At 35.4% G+C, this 15,529-nt stretch overlaps 1 pseudogene; it reads right to left on the reverse strand.

Annotated features, from left to right (window-relative positions):
* Positions 1 to 10,817: 10,817 nt before the first annotated feature.
* Positions 10,818 to 12,631, reverse strand: LOC127149718 (uncharacterized; annotated as a pseudogene).
* Positions 12,632 to 15,529: the final 2,898 nt, after the last annotated feature.

Here is a 15,529-nt window from a genome sequence, read left to right on the forward strand (position 1 = left end):
AAAATCTGATTATGCTGTGAAGTAATTGGGTGTTTGGGCAGTAGAAGCACTTTCTAAATAACGCAAGATACTCTATCCCTTTCATCACAAGCAACCTCTTCAGTTAGCTAACTCATCATTGGAGTTAACATCCATGGGGCTGTCAACTTCCTCAACTAAGTTGACTTGCTTTCGTAAAGGACACTCACTTGAACGATGTCCTTTTTGCATACATTTGTAACAAACAATCGGATTCGCTCGATTATAATGATTATTGTTTTTGCTGGCTGTTGTTTCTACTTTCTCTTACTGCTCAAATGACCCTCCCATGTTTTTCATGACCGTTGACTGATTTTGGGTGTTGTAATTTTGATTGTTATTTTGTTTTCCCTTATCACTACTATTACTTTCTTATGCTCCCTTTCTGTACTGAGAGTAACACATGTTTACTTTGGTATTGTGTGACTCTGCCTTTTATGCCAATGTTATTACCCTTGATAGAGTTTTCATGGACTTTAAAGATAATTGGTCTTGAATGGTTGACTTTAGCCCCCAACATATCTTGCCACTTGTTGGCTTAGAGTTTCATTTAAATTGTTCAATGCATTTAATTTAGTCGACTAATCTCAGTTTTATACTCACGCACGCTTCTATTTCTTTGTTGTCAATGTTGGTATTGTTGATACAATATTTGAACATGATCTAAAGATAAAAAATACTTCTTCAAATAGCGTCGCATCTTTGGCCAAGTAGGTATTTTCTCTTTTCCATCCCTTCGTCTGCTTACTTTCAGTTGTTCCCACCATGCGAATACTCCCCCTTTAAGCTTGTATGCTACAAGTTTAACTCTACTATCTTAAAAAATTTCCATGTACTCAAAAAAAATTTCCACATGTTGTAGCTAATCTAGAAATTCTTCAATTTCAAATGTACCATCAAAATAAGAGAGATCAATTTTTATTTTAAACTTACTGTTTTCACATCTCCTTTGTTGTGGGCGTTCTTTTTCATAACGATTTGCTTTAAGAATTGATTCTTCTGAAAAGTCGTTTGATTATCTGTTGCTGTTATTATCATTTTCTGAGTTACTGTCGTTTTCTTCTTCTATCATAAGTCCATGTCTCCCTCCAGCATACTATCTACCCCACGTCGACACCTCTGCATTCAACCCCTCGAAACCGTAGCTGTTCACAATGATTTTGTGATTGCGCACCTCTGGGATTGACATTCATTTGGGTCATTCTTCAGTGGATTTCTTGGATGTGTCTGCTCAAAATGTTCATCGAGTCGATTTGCAATTTTAGCTATGGGTTGCCACAAAGTTGGAAGATCTCCTGCCTCATTCTCCTTTTCTCTATCACCTCTATTTGCCATTGGCCAAGCCAATCGTTAGGCACTCATACCACTTTGATGTAGAGACAAGAAAGTGTCGATTCTCAAGTGTATTTCATTCTCAATATCTAAAACCATCCTCCAGTTTTCTGTGCAAGAAAATATAAACTAGGGTAAGGGAACATGGGCTAAGAAAGTAAATAAGGCCCACAATAAGCAAAACACTAAAAACCCAAATGACTAAACATAATTAAAAGTAATTATAACTAAAAGAACTAACCCTAGATCTTATGTTAGATCTTCATCAAATTGTAGGGAATTTTGTCTTCAATGGAGAAAGAAGGAATTTTATTTTCAACGTTGGTTCGATCATGGGGAGTTCAATCGTGGGGAATTTTTTCTTCGGTGAAAGTAGAAGGAATATTGTCTTCAACATGGGTTAAGAAAAATAAAAATAATTTATTTTGTCTTCAAAGTGGGTTCAATCTTGGAAAATTTTATCTTTAACTTATTGTTAGAGCTAGAATAAAACGATAATATTATGCTTAAATCTACTCCAATGTATGCTTATATTCATTAACTTCATATTTTTATAGGGATTGTGAAAATAGACTCCAATTCAAGAACAATGGAACGAAAATCATCTAAAATGTAGCTCAAATAAAGGAAAACGGGTAACTTGAAGATTAGTGGCAAAATTGTAGTTAATTTGAAAGTTTTTGAATTCTCGCGTGCAAAATCCAGCTCAAGATTACGAGTTCGAACCTGAGTCGTGCAAATTATTTTAGTTTTTCAAGTCCTACGTGGCGCGCTCAAATCACAACAGCTGGGAATTAAATTGAAATGGCATTTTTGTAAATATGACGAAGTATCCGTGACACGTGTCACCTTCGTCTTGCGCGTGCCACCCCGAGGTCATGGCTTTAAAACTCATTGCCCACAAAAACTAAAACTCGGATCTTCAATTCGAAAATTTCCATCCAGGAGCACAGTCACTGTTCACCGTGTGTTAACTTCTTATGCCTCTCGCGCCTTAAACATCGCGGCTTTGATATTTCCTTGATTTCTGGAGTGGCTATTAATGTATATATATTCTATTGTAATTAAGAAGATATTTTTTGGAGTGGCTATTAATGTATATGATTCTATTACCAAATCGACCAAACAAGACAAGGAAGATGATGGCAAATTTATCGAACGCCTTGAAGAATGGGACAGCAAAAATCATCAGATTATCACCTGGCTTAGTAACACATCAATTCCTGCTATTCATACACAATTTGATGCTTTTGAAAGTGCTAAGGAGTTATGGGATTTTCTGTCTACACGATTTAATTCCAACGGATTAGCGCATTACTATCAGTTGCACAATAATCTTGTTAATCTTAATCAAGAAGCTGGTCAATCAGTCAATGAGTATCTCGTCGTGCTTCAACCTATCTGGACTCAACTTGATCAAGCTAAAATCAGTAAAGATCATCTTCGTCTTATTAAAAACCTTATGTGACTTCGTCCAGATTATGAATCTGTTAGGGTTGCCTTGTTACACCGCAGTCCCTTGCCCTCATTAGATGCTGCTATCCAAGAAATATTATTTGAAGAAAAACGTCTTGGCATCAATCTCTCTAAACATTCTGATGTTGTTCTTGCTAGCACTTATTCACCACTTGGAGCATCAAGCACATTTTGTAAGAATTGTAAGCTCACTAGTCATAAATTTATTGATTGTCCTAAAATAGAATGCAGGTACTACCATAAACCAGGTCATATTCTGAATAATTGTCCCATAAAACCACCTCGACCTCGAAACTATTCTAAAAGAGCAAAGAATTTCACTAAACCCAGGAACTCCTCTGTTGTTGCTGCTACTTCAGATAATCCTACCACCCCCCAGTTTCAGATAAGTGATCTCCAAAGTTTGCTAAATCAGTTAATTTCATCATCTTCCTCTGCACTTGCCGTCTCACCAGGTAATCGATGGCTTCTTGACTCTGCCTGTTGCAATCATATGACATCTAATTATTCTCTTATAAACACTCCTAGTCCTACTAAATCTTTACCTCCCATTTATTCTGCTGATAGCAATTGTATGAATATCACCCACTTTGGCACCCTAAATACTCCCAGTTTGAATCTTCCTCACACTTACTGTGTTCCAAACTTAACCTTTAATCTAGTATCTGTTGATCAATTGTGCGACCTTGGCTTAACTGTCTCATTTTCTCCCAATGGTTGTCAGGTTCAGGATCCGAAGACAAGACAGACGATTGGGATGGGTCGCAAAGTGGGAGGATTATTTGAGCTCCTATCACTTCAGGTCCCTTCTCCTTCCTCCATCTCTACCCCTGTCATTGACTCTGATACATATCAGTGGCATCTTCGTCTTGGTCATGCCTCTCCCGAAAAGTTGCGTCATTTAATTTCTATTAACCATTTAAACAGTACTAACAAGTTTGTCCCATTTAATTGTTTAAATTGCAAACTTGCTAAACAACCTGCTTTGTCTTTTTCTACATCCACTTCTATATCTGATAAACCTTTTGATTTAATCCATTCTGACATTTGGGGCCCTGTCCCTACCTCCACTGTCCATGGTTATCGCTATTATGTTTTATTTATTGATGACTTCTCTCGATTTACATGGATTTACTTTCTCAAACACCGCTCTGAATTATCTCGCACTTATATTGAGTTTGCTAATATGATTCGTACCCAATTCTCTTATCCCATCAAAACCCTTTGCACCGACAATGCCTTGGAGTATAAAGACTCCACTCTTCTATCTTTTCTCTCCTGCCCCCACACTTCTCAACAAAATGGACGTGCTGAGTGCAAACATCGCCACATTCTTGACTCAGTACGTGCCCTCATTCTTTCTGCCTCATGCCCTGAGAAATTTTGGGGTGAAGCAGCTCTTACATCCGTCTATACTATCAATCGTCTTCTTTCCTCCGTTCTTCAGAACATCTCTCCATTCGAAAAACTATATGGTACTCCTCCCAACTATTCTAATCTTAAAACCTTCGGTTGTGCTTGCTTTGTTCTTCTGCATCCTCATGAACACACTAAACTTAAACCACATGCCCGCCTCTATTGTTTTCTTGGCTATGGCACAGAACATAAAGGTTTTTGTTGTTGGGATCCCCTTTCCAATAGACTTCGTATATCTCGCTATGTCACATTTTGGGAGCACACTATGTTCTCTCGTTTGTCCTCCTTCCACACCTCCTTCTCTAGTCCTCAACCTTTCTTCACTGACACATCTATTGACCTTTTTCCTCTCTCTGAGTCCCCTCTTGGTAATGAGCTTGCTCAATCTGCACCTACTTCGGCGACCTCGGACCAATCGTCCATCTCTGATGGTAGTCCTAAACCTACTTCAGACACCCCTCCTCGTCGTTCTACTCGGATAAGGGAACCTCCTATTCATCTCCAAGATTATCATTGTTTTTCCACTATTGTTTTCCTTGTTGAACCTACATCTTATAAAGAAGCTAGTACTGACCCTTTATGGCAGAAAGCGATGAAAGATGAATTACATGCTCTTGAAAAGACACATACTTGGGACTATGTTGACTTACCTCCTGGTAAAAGACCCATTGGCTGTAAGTGGATCTACAAAATCAAGACTCACTCTGATGCTACTATTGAGCGTCATAAGGCTCGTCTTGTAGCAAAAGGGTATTCCCAAGAATATGGTATTGACTATGAAAAAACATTTGCTCATGTGGCTCAGATGACGTTTGTTCGCAGTTTATTAGTTGTTGCTGCTGCCAAGCAGTGACCTCTTCTTCAGATGGATGTTAAAAATGATTTTCTTAATGGGACTCTTTCTGAAGAAGTCTATATGAAGCCACCTCCTGGTACTTATTCTCCTCCTCACAAGGTGTGTCTCTTGCGTCGCGCACTATATAGCCTCAAACAGGCTCCACGAGCTTGGTTTGCCACATTTAGCTCTACCATCACTCAACTTGGTTTTACTTCTAGTCCTCATGACACTGCGCTCTTTACTCGCCACACACCCCAGAGTATTGTTCTCCTTCTTCTCTATGTTGATGACATGATTATCACTGGTAATGATCCACAGACCATATCTGATCTCCAACATTACCTTGATCAACATTTTGAAATGAAAGACCTTGGATCTCTCAACTACTTTCTTGGCCTTAAAGTCTCTCGACACTCGGACGGGTATTTATTGTCCCAAGCTAAATGTGCCTCTGATTTTTTAGCTCGCTCAGGAATCACTAACTCTAACACCACTTCAACGCCGTTAGATCCCAATGTTCATTTGACCCCTTATGATGGTGTTCCTCTTGAAGATGTTAGCCTGTATCGGTACTAGTTAGCAGTTTCATCTATCTAACAGTGACTCACCCAGACATTGCATATGTTGTTCACATTGTTAGCCAATTTATAGCTGCTCCTCGAACCATCCATTTTATTGTCGTACTACGTATCCTTCGCTATATCAAGGGGACTTTGGGGCATGGACTTCAATTTTCTTCTCAATCCTCTCTTGTATTATCTGGCTATTCTGATGCAGATTGGGCTGGGGATCCCACTGATCGGCGTTCTACAACAGGCTACTGTTTCTACTTAGGCGATTCTCTCATTTCTTGGCATAGTAAGAAACAAAGTGTTGTCTCTCGTTCTAGTACTGAATCAGAATATCGTGTTCTTGCTGATACTACCGCTGAACTGTTATGGCTTCGTTGGCTTCTTGCTGATATGGGTGTTCCCCAGTTGTGATAATCGTAGTGCCATCCAAATTGCCCACAATGATGTTTTCCATGAGCGTACAAAGCACATCGAAAATGATTGTCACTTCATTCGTCATCATCTCTTGAGTAAAACACTTCTTTTGCAACTTGTCTCCACCACTGTGCAACCAGCTGATATCTTCACCAAAGCCTTACCATCTACTCGCTTCAATCAATTGCGTACCAAACTCAAGCTGACAGCTACTCTACCATCTTCAGTTTGAGGGAGGGTATTAATATATATATATATATATATATATATATATATATATATATATATATATATATATATATATATATATATATATATATATATTCTATTGTAATTAGGAAGATATTATCTTGAAGATACTATCTTATTTTGTATTATTTGTTGCCTTTCTTACCTCATAGAACTTGTATTTATCTCCCCTTCTCCTTGATGTAAATATACAAGAGAAAATATTCAATAATAACTTTACATTGGCAATTCTGTAAGTATTTAAAAAAAATCGAAAATCTCCATCTTTCCGCGTTTTCTTCCTCCTCTTTTCATCCTTCAGGTTCAGGTAGTGAGTTTGATCCCCAACAGTAGTTAATAGTTATTTCATATTTTTCTATAAATATATACCCTATTTTCCTCGATTTTTATTAAATCAATTCTTTTTTACCACTTCAGATCTCACTCTCAATTGCATTCAATTTCTCTCTACAATTTAATACAATTTTCAAAGTTCTTCATTTCTACCATTTTCCTCTTCAATTTCTGCAAGGCAAATGTGCTTTAAGTAAATGGTGTGTGGTTATTTGCATTCTTGAGTGCAGAATCTCTTGCTTCAATCTTTAAGATTTTTGTTTAGCAATCCTCTAGTTCTTGCAAATGGAATTTCATTTTTCTCCATTATTCCAATTTACATGATTATGACATTAGGGTTAAGAATTGTTTGTAATTTTCTTTCCAAACACTGAAAATTTTATTTACAATTCTTATTGATTGCTATGCATAAAACTTTATTTAATTTATTGTTAAACTTGCTTATTCAAGTCTAGGATTGAAATTCATTACTTAATGTTTCGTAAATAATCTTGTGTTAAAAAGAAAGTTTTATAATTAACAATACTCAGTTTTATAATTAACAATACTCTTTACTGTTTACATTCAAAGATTGAATTTCTTGATTGAAAACAATCTTCAATCTTGAAAAAGTTAATTAAGGGCTTCAAAAAGATTGGATTCTCGATTAACTTGACCAAGAAATTTTGAATTTTCAATTCTTTATTTTCCTTGCATATTGAAAAACAATATAAAAATTTGTCTAAATTATGGAGAGATGAAAATAATACCAACCAGCCAACCCAACTAGACCCAACCCAAATTTTGGGTTCAGTTGGCTGGGTTGACCCTTGTATATTAAACTGATAGGTTAATTTTTTGATATTTTGGGTTTGGTTTCTCTGCTTATGTATACCCCTAAAAGTTTATTAATGAATTTTAGTTTTCTTGAAGTTTACTCAATTTGTTGAAACAATTATTTCATTCTTTTTAATATTTCCAAGAAGACACTAACATTTTCATTTAGTAAGTTTAGATTCAAGAAGAATCTTTTTCTCCTTCAAAAAACTCTCTAGGATTTGACCAATTCTCCACGTTACTACGGTAAAATTGGTTAGAGTTGTGTATGTTACGAAAATTATCAATACAACAAAACAGGAAAACATATATGTATATAGATCTGAGCCCAACGAATTCATGTTGTCTCCTTAAGACAAATTTACTCACCCGCTTGAGTTTTTAGAGTAATTGTCTCCCAAGAAAGAACATATTACCTTTCTTCTAAGAGTAGCACCCCGTCTAGAAGATCAGCAAACAAAACTTTGTGGATCTACCGAACGTGAAGATTGTGGATAATGGAGAAAATAGTTTTTGGAAGAAGACAAATGATAATGAAAATTTCTTCTCCTTCAACCAAATAGAAAATGACCTATTTATAGACTTATTCGTGGCCATTCGAAAAGTCGTGTCCTTTTTTCGATAACACTTTTCATGAAGCGATGCATCCATTCATGAAAAATCACAAATAGTTATCGGTTTTCATGAAGTGGTGCATCCATTCATGATACATCCGTTCATGAAGAAACACGAACAATAACCATTTATTCCAACAATCCTCCCCATAAATGGTAAGTTGACAAATAGAAGAAAATAAGCGTTCGGTATTTTCTAATGGAGAACTTGCATGAGGATAAGTAGTATAAACTTTGAACTTTCCCTAGTGAACATCAATCGAGTTTACTTGGTTAATCAGTGGACATGATGCGTTGAACTGTCAATCGTTTTAGAGTAAACTAAAACAATAGATATCACACAACTTCTCATTATAACAAAGTTTGTTCTCATGATTGTGTTCGTTTTGGCCTTGAACACCGTCTGGTCTCATGAGTGTTTTAGAGAATTCGCCTTAAAATTCTCATAGAAGCGGCCCCTTCACACTCACATAGATGATTCCTGTACAGAACATCGTATATGCTTTTATTATTATTATTATTAATAATAATAAATATCACTCACAGAAATCATTAAAAGCACAATGCTTACCCTAAACTCATACTAGCACTACTTCATCATTCGTAGAATGGGTGAAAGATATTAATGAGTGCTCATTATGTTATATACAGATCGGTTTTCCCATTGAACCTAGATCTTGGGATCTCCAGTCAACTAGATTGGGTTGCCTCTCTAGGTAACTTCATATCATAGGCTTTAAACCCATTCTTTTTTATGAACTCTCAACCAACTCCCTAGTTAGGCCTTTAGTAAGTGGATCCACAATATTATCTTTTGACCTCACAAAGTCAATTGTGATAATTCCACTAGAGAGTAGTTGCCTGATTGTATTATGTCTTCATCGTATATGTCGAGACTTACCAATATACATAATATTTCGTGCCCTTCCAATAGCTGCCTGGCTATCACTATGTATACATATTGCAGGCACCGGTTTAGACCAATTGGGAATATCTTCTAAAAAATTACGAAGCCATTCTGCTTCTTCCCCAGCTTTGTCTAGAGCTATAAATTCAGATTCCATTGTAGATCGTGCTATACATGTTTGTTTGGAAGATTTCCAAGATACAGCCCCACCGTCAAGGGTAAAAATGTAACCACTTGTGGATTTGGAGTCTTTAGTGCTTGATATCCAGTTGACATCACTATAACCTTCAAGTACAGCAGGATAGCAAGAGTAGTGTAATCCATAATTTTTAGTATGCTTTAAGTATCCTAAAATTCTCAAGATAGCTTTCCAATGATCTTGACCTGGATTACTTGTATAGCGACTTAACTTGCTTACAGCATATGCTATATCAGGACGTGTACAACTCATAATGTACATTAAACTACCAATGATGCGAGAGTATTCTAATTGTGTTATACTATCCTCATTATTTCTACCTAAATGGAGACTAGCATCAATTGGGGTCTTTGCAATCACAATGTCATGTTTTTTATATTTCTTCAATATTGTATCAACATAATGTGATTGAGACAGCATTAACCCTTGTGGGGTTTTAGAAATTTTAATACCTAGATTAACATCTGCGACACCCATGTCTTTCATCTCAAATTTATTGGTCAACATTTGTTTGGTACTCTTAATAATGTTGACATTGCTACCTATAATTAGCATATCATCAACATACAGGCACACAATGACATGGTCATTCTGATTGCTTTTGACATATACACATTTGTCACATTCATTGATTTTAAATTCATTGGCCATCATTACACTGTCAAATTTTTCATGCCATTGTTTTGGTGCTTGTTTTAGTCCATAAAGAGACCTAATTAATTTGCAAACTTTCTTTTCTTGACTGGGGGAAGCAAACCCTTGAAGTTGTTGCATGTAGATCTTTTCATCTAACTCACCATTTAAAAATGTTGTTTTGACATCCATCTGATGTATCTCAAATCCATGCAAATCTGATATTGCTATGAGCATGCGAATGGAAGTAATTCTAGTAACTGGTGAGTACGTATCAAAATAGTCAAATCCTTCTTGTTGCTTATATCCTTTGGCAACAAGTCTTGCCTTATATTTATCTATTGACCCATTGGTCTTCATCTTCCGTTTGAAAATCCATTTGCAACCAAGTGGTGTACTTCCTAATGAAAGATCAACTAGCTCCCAAGTATGGTTATGCATAATGGACTCAATTTCACTATTCACAGCTTTTTCCAATATGGAGCTTCAGGAGAGGACATGGCCTCTTTAAATGTTTGAGGTTCGTTTTCTAACAAATATGTTACAAAATCAGGCCCAAATGATTTTGAAATCCTCATCCTTTTACTTCGTCTAAGTTCCTCACCCTTGTTTAACTCATCATTTGGTCTATTTTAAGGTTCACTCGTTATCGAATCAAAAGAACGTTTTTGTAACCTTGCTTTACAAGTCATTTTGTGTGGAAAAATATTCTCAAAGAATGTTACATTCCTTGATTCCATGATAGTTTTAACATGTATATCTAAGACATCTGATTGATGAACTAGGAATCGATATGCACAACTGTTGCTAGCATAACCAATAAATATGCAATCAATAGTTTTTGGTCCTATTTTAACCATTTTGGGTTTAGGCACTGCAACCTTTGTTAGACACCCCCACACTTTTAAGAATTTGTATGAAGGTTTTCTTCCTGTCCATTTTTCATAAGGAATATTTTGTGACTTCTTATGAGGTATTCTGTTTAATAAGTAATTTGTTGTCAACAAAGCTTCTCCCACAAATTTTGGGGTAAACCTAAACTTATAAGCATAGCGATCATCATTTCCTTAAGTATTCGGTTTTTTTGTTCAGCAATTCCATTGGATTGAGGTGAGTATGGAGCAGTAGTTTGGTGAATAATGCCATGTTCTGAACAAAATTGTTCAAAAGGAGGACCATATTCACAACCTCGATCACTTCTTATTGCCTTAATTTTTGTGCTAAGTTGATTTTCAACCTCTTTTTCATAAAGCTTAAACACTTCAACTGCCTCATCTTTGCTTTTCAGCAGATAAACATAACAATATCTTGTGCAATCATCTATAAAAGTAATAAAATACTTTTTCCCACCTCTAGTTTGCACAAATTTCAAGTCACAAATATCACTGTGAATTAACTCTAAAGGTTTGGTCATTCTCTCAGTGGAATGAAAAGGTGCTTTGGTCATTTTTGATTCCACACATACTTCACATCTACGATTTGTATCAAAAGTGAATTTTGAAATCAAGTTCATATTAATCAGCCTACGCAAAGAATTGAAGTTGACATGTCCTAGTCTGCCATGTCAAACAAACGACTCAACAATATAAGCAAAAGTAGATACTTTATTATTATTAATACTTTTGGGTACAACTGTGAGTACATTTAATTTAAACAAACCATCACTCAGATAACCTCTTCCAATGTACATCTCATTCTTGGAAAGTACAAATTATCAGATACAAAGACCAACTTAAAGCCATTCTTACTAAGTAATGAACCAGAAACTAAGTTCTTGCGAATGTTAGGAACATGAAGCACATTGTTGAGAGTGAGTTCCTTCCTAGAGGTCATCTTAAGAAATACTTTTCCTTGTCCCTTGACCTTTGACGTAGTGGAGTTACCCATAAATAATTGTTCTCCATTAGAGACTGACACATATGAAGTGAACATATTCTTGTTGGCACAAATATGACGAGTAGCACCAGTGTCTACCCACCATTCCTTGGAATTGCCCACCATGTTGCACTCTGAAATGATTGCACAAAGGTCAATATCTGCAACACCATCCGATACTTCATCAACTTCTGTGATATGAGCTTGAACATGTTTTTTCTGAAAGTTCTTTGGCTTACGATAATCCTTAGATTGATGTCTCATTTTGTTGCAGTTGAAGCACTTGTCATTGAACTTTTTCGTGAATCGCAGTTTTTTATTTGAACCTTCACCAGAAAATTTCCTTTTCTTGTTACTGTGTGGTCTATTTTCCACAATGTTGGCCTTGGGATCTATTGTACTATCTATAATACACTTTTCTGCCTTTCTATTATTCTCTTCAATCCCAAGTCGAACTACAAGTTCCTCAAGCTTTATCTCTTTGCGTTTATGCTTGAGATAATTTTTGAAGTCCTTCCATGAGGGTGGCAATTTTTCAATTATTGATGCTACCTGAAAAGACTCATTGAAAGTCATATTCTCAGCATGTATATCATGTAGGATTACCTGGATTTCCTGAACCTGACTGATTACAGTTTTGGAGTCCACCATTTTGTAATCCAGAAATTTTCCAACGATAAATTTCTTTACACCAGCAACTTCAATTTTGTACTTCTTTTCTAATGAAGTCCAGAGATTTTTTGCTGAATCAACACTACTATACACATTGTACAGCGTGTTGTCCAATCCATTCAGAATGTAATTCTTGCAAAGGTATTCTGCATATTTTCATGCATCTACTGCAAGTTGCTTTTCTTTGTCAGTTTCTCCCTCAGGTAAAATGGGAGCATCCTCTTTGAGAAACTTTGCCAAATTTAAAGTGGTGAGATAGAACAACATTTTTTATTACCAACGTTTGAAATCAACACCACCAAATTTTTCAGGTTTCTCCCCATGAGCAACACCAGTTACAGGAACTGAATTAAAGCTTGTTGAAGTCATATCTTTAAAACAAGAAAATTTTAAACAAATAATTAATGCAAATCTTTCACATATAAACTAATGCAAAGAAAAAATAAAAATTACTCAAGTTAATATGCTACTGTGATATTTGAATTTAAAAAAAAAAGAAACAAATGAAAAACACTTAAGTTAATATGCTACTGTGATTTTTGAATTTAAAAAGAAACAAATCTAAATAATAATAATATATATATATATATATATATATATATATATATATAACAAACTAATTATATATATTTATATATTAAACAAACTAAGATATTTAACAAATAAAATTAAACAAAAAAAATACAGAAGAGATGTATTCTTAAAAAAAATCCAGAAGTGTTTTGCTGTGTGAAGGATGGAAAATAACAAAAAAAATTACAAAAGATGAAGAAAGTCACTGTGATCAAACCATTATCGATACAAATAAGACCACTGCGAAAAAAATTTAAAAAAATCTTGTTTTGTTTGAAATTTGAACCAAAGAAGATATACTAAATTTGTCTTAAGATTGTTACAAAAATTATCAATACAACAAAACAGGAAAACATATATGTATATAGATCTGAGCCCAACGAATTCGCGTCGTCTCCTTAAGATAAATTTACTCGTCCGCTTTAGTTTTTAGAGTAATTGTCTCCCAGGATAGAATAGATTACCTTTCTTCTAAGAGTAGCACCCCGTCTAGAAGATCAGCGAACAAAACTTTGTGGATCTACCGAACGTGAAGATTGTGGATAATAGAGAAAATAGTTTTTGGAAGAAGAAAAATGATAATGAAAATTTTCTTATCCTTCAACCAAATAGAAAATGACCTATTTATAGACTTATTCGTGGCCATTCGAAAAGTCGTGTCCTTTTTTCGATAACACTTTTCATGAAGTGATGCATCCACTCATGATGCATCCATTCATGAAAAACCACAAATAGTTATCAGTTTTCATGAAGTGATGCATCCATTCATGATACATCCGTTCATGAAGAAACACGAACAATAACCATTTATTCCAACAGGGTATAAATAAAATTTCTTGAAAGATTGGTTTATGGTAAGTACCCTACTCTTTAATCTCTAAGGCTTGCATACTTGTTCCTATTATTGATTCATTTCATTTTGTTGTAAATCCCTTGTAAGTAATTGTGAGACCCATGTTCGAGTAAAATTGTCAATTTTGGAAATAAGAAGTTAAGGAAGAAGGTTGAGAAGATGGTTGGTAGCGAAAGTAAGTGCCTTGGAAAGGAAATCCTGGGCCAACTTTGAGTGATCTCGGGGCTGTGGTAAATCAAGATGAAAGATAGAAGGGTATTAAAGATGAATCTTAGGCAGTCATGTGGAATCCCGAGCAAGATTAAAGATAAAAGTGTAATCCTTGGGCAATCTTGATGCTTGTTCGGTCGAGATTTAAAGGTAAAAAATAAAATTTCAAGGTTCTTGGGCAATCTCGGGGTCGAGTTCAGTCAAGATTGAAGGTAAAAGAGGAAATTTGAAGGATCTCAAAATTGTCTCGAGGTTGTTTTCCCGTGACTAGAGACAAAAAAGGGTTTAATTGGTGATCTCCAACCTATTACGGCCGAGAGCATTGTAATTTATCTACTCGGTGGAGTTGGAATCTATATGTCATGATATGAAAATACTTAAAATTTAGGTAAGTAGGAACTGGCGAGATACTAAAAGCTCAAAGAATGACTAATCTATTTTGGGATTAGTTTAAATAACCGTTAAAGATAGAAGGAAAGGGGTATTATTCTGAGATTTGGTTAAGCAAAAGTTAAGTGATATTTTATCGAGAAGCTTTTAGGCAAGAAGTTCCATTTTAAGTTGCTAAGGTATTCTGAGCAAAAGGTAAACTTAAGTACTGGGAGCGATTTTCAAAGTGACTCAATGATTTTAAAGCTTTCTTTCCAATTTATGTATTGTTATGCTAATGTTTAAGCTTGTTCAACTTTGTTAATGTTTTAAGAAAGCTTGAATGATTTCCAAGGAAAGTTTCTTAAGCTGAGTTCTTATGTGATGATTTGTATTATATGCTATGATTGAGAGTAAACCATTATTCTTATTCATACCAATGAGCTAGGTATTATGTGCATGTAATGAGTAAAGACAACCATGTAGCAATTGAGGCCTGCATGATGGAGTGAAGCTGACCAATATAATGTATAGAAGATATGTGTTGTGCTTAGCGGCTTGAGCAACTGGAAATGAACCAGAAAAATCTCCAAGAGATGTTGATGAAAAAGCCATCATAATAGTCTATAAATGAGAATGGTCCATGTTCCTGGAGAAAGGAATAGCGAAAGGCTAATGTGTGATTTATGATTTATGAAATGAGGCACTGTGCCTATGTTTATGAAATGGTTCAAAAAGGCTCAAGCTCGAGTCCACCAAGCAAATGGGTCCAAGCCGAGTCAACAAGCAAATGGGTCCAAGCCCAAATCGACCAACAAGCAAATAGGCCCAAGCCCACTTAAAGTCCATGAAAATTCTCTATAAATAGAGACCTTTGTCATTCATTTGGAGATCTTTGGTTGAAGGAAGCATTGAAGCTCTGAAGAATTGAAGACAAACTTAAAAATAAAAATCTCTCAAGACGTGCAAGTTCTTATCAACATCGAGATCATCATCTCCTGAAAGCTTGAAGACTCAAAAGATCAAACTTTCCTTGAATTCCAGAAAATTGAAGCTTAAATCAACTTGCAACTACAACTTTCTGAAGATCGAAGATCAAAAAATTCTATGTTTTAAATTGTATTTGAGAGAAATAATCAAATGAGTAAATACTAGAGACT

This window comes from Cucumis melo, chromosome 6 (assembly GCF_025177605.1).
Source record: "Cucumis melo cultivar AY chromosome 6, USDA_Cmelo_AY_1.0, whole genome shotgun sequence".
Classification (NCBI taxonomy): domain Eukaryota; kingdom Viridiplantae; phylum Streptophyta; class Magnoliopsida; order Cucurbitales; family Cucurbitaceae; genus Cucumis; species Cucumis melo.